The following is a 2,500-nucleotide window of genomic DNA, read 5'->3' on the forward strand; positions in this document are numbered from 1 at the left end:
TGGCAGGGCAGCAGAGTCCAGGGTGTCTAGTGGCAGGGCAGCAGAGTCCAGGGTGTCTAGTGGCAGGGCAGCATGCAGAGTCCAGGGTGTCTAGTGGCACGGCAGCAGAGTCCAGGGTGTCTAGTGGCAGGGCAGCAGAGTCCAGGGTGTCAGGGCAGCAGAGTCCAGGGTGTCTAGTGGCAGGGCAGCAGAGTCCAGGGTGTCTAGTGGCAGGGCAGCAGAGTCCAGGGTGTCTAGTGGCAGGGCAGCAGAGTCCAGGGTGTCTAGTGGCAGGGCAGCATGCAGAGTCCAGGGTGTCTAGTGCCAGGGCAGCAGAGTCCAGGGTGTCTAGTGGCAGGGCAGCAGTGTCCAGGGTGTCTAGTGGCAGGGCAGCAGTGGCAGGGCAGCAGAGTCCAGGGTGTCAGGGCAGCAGAGTCCAGGGTGTCTAGTGGCAGGGCAGCAGAGTCCAGGGTGTCAGGGCAGCAGAGTCCAGGGTGTCTAGTGGCAGGGCAGCAGAGTCCAGGGTGTCTAGTGGCAGGGCAGCAGAGTCCAGGGTGTCTAGTGGCAGGGCAGCAGAGTCCAGGGTGTCTAGTGGCAGGGCAGCAGAGTCCAGGGTGTCTAGTGGCAGGGCAGCAGAGTCCAGGGTGTCTAGTGGCAGGGGAGCTGTGTAGAGGGGAGCTGTGTGTGTGTGTGTGTGTGTGTGTGTGTGTCTGTGACTGTAGAGGGGAGCTGTGTGTGTCTGTGACTGTAGTGGGGAGCTGTGTGTGTCTGTGACTGTAGAGGGGAGCTGTGTGTGTCTGTGACTGTAGAGGGGAGCTGTGTGTGTCTGTGACTGTAGAGGGGATCTGTGTGTGTCTGTGACTGTAGAGGGGAGCTGTGTGTGTCTGTGACTGTAGAGGGGAGCTGTGTGTGTCTGTGACTGTAGAGGGGAGCTGTGTGTGTCTGTGACTGTGCCCATGCAGGTGATGATGGTCGTTGATGCTCATCAAGGAAGGCAATTATGTTTCTGCACTGTCAAAAGTAATGCTACTTCTTTTGCAATGTAGTCAAATAAAAAATCTCAGGGGGGGAAGGTGAATTATATAAAATTAAAAAAAACAGTATTTCTTTAAAATATAATTTAATATCGTGAAAAATCGTATCGTGAGTTGAGTGTATCGTTACATTTCTATAGCCCATTCTGGGTGGGAACCCGTTTTGGTGGTGGCATCATGTTATGCTTTAGCTATTGAAAAATAGCAGATCTACAAGCTCATAGCGCGCCACCGAGTGGCGCGCTACGAGCTTGTAGGTCTGCTATTTTTGAGAAATCGAAGAGCGACTGACATAAAAGACATTTTTTAGAATCTGATCTCAGGTCAGAATGAAAACTGTCGGGATGTATAGAAGACATTTTTTTAGAATCTGATCTCAGGTCAGAATGGAAACTGTCAGGATGTATAGAAGACATTTTTTTAGAATCTGATCTCAGGTCAGAATGGAAACTGTCAGGATGTATAGAAGACATTTTTTTAGAATCTGATCTCAGGTCAGAATGGGCTGTATAGTGTCCATGGATAATACATTCAGATTTAGCTAACCCTGAGAGCCAGCCGCTCCTCAGCGGAGGATCAGCCCTGACAGTGAAAGCCTTGGATTTGAACCCGGCTCACTGGAGACATGAAAGGCTTTAGATATCATCAGTGAAATTCCCCTCGGCTGCAAATGTGATGAATGAATTACCATAAAAGGGCTTAACCCATTCTGACCGGGAACCCATTTTGGTGTCGGCATCATGTTATGCTTTAGCTATTGAAAAATAGCAGATCTACAAGCTCATAGCGCGCCACCGAGTGGCGCGCTACGAGCTTGTAGGTCTGCTATTTTTTGAAAAATCTAAGGAACGACTGACATTTTTAGAATCTGATCTCAGGTCAGAATGGGGTTAATCAGACCAGTGTGTGCCCAGTGGAAACCTCGTATGAATCTGATCTCAGGTCAGAATGGGTTAATATCCAGTTCCTATATAGGAGAACGTATGTTTAGGTGGTATAACAAAAAAAAAACACAACTCTAGATATCTCCAGCTCTACGGGGGCGTGGTATGAGCTATAGTAGACAAGGGTCTGTCTGTTGTTAACCTGACGCTGCCAGATCCAAGAAGCTTTGCTACACAAATTTGTTTCACAGCTTATTGGGGATCTGGGATCTCTGACGCAAATTCGATGACGGGGGCTGTTCCTTTTTTTTCAAGATACTCTGTAGATGATTGGATGGGACCGTCTGTCTATCACCGTGTGTGTGGGCGTGCAAACACAACCAATCACATCGACGCGTCTATAATAGCTTCACATCCGGTTTTTCGCACATATCCCGCCCCTTAGCTCACGCTGATTGGTTCGGTATACGGAACGGATCGGTGTTAGCTCAAACTCCCTGAGAGATCCCAGATGGAAGCTGTGTTGCAGGGGAACATGGTTACCCAATACCGCCCCCATCTGGCAGCGTCAGGTTAGACCGTTGGGCGTTGGGAGACGTACGG

At 50.0% G+C, this 2,500-nt stretch overlaps 1 protein-coding gene across 1 annotated transcript in view; it reads left to right on the forward strand.

The window, feature by feature from the left end:
- Positions 1–2,500, forward strand: part of LOC308331774 (copine-4-like) — a gene marked incomplete at its 3' end in the record, with an annotated part of 56,215 nt that overhangs the window by 30,691 nt on the left and 23,024 nt on the right.

Source organism: Protomyctophum bolini, assembly GCF_963924005.1.
Source record: "Protomyctophum bolini genome assembly, chromosome: 17".
Lineage (NCBI taxonomy): Eukaryota > Metazoa > Chordata > Actinopteri > Myctophiformes > Myctophidae > Protomyctophum > Protomyctophum bolini.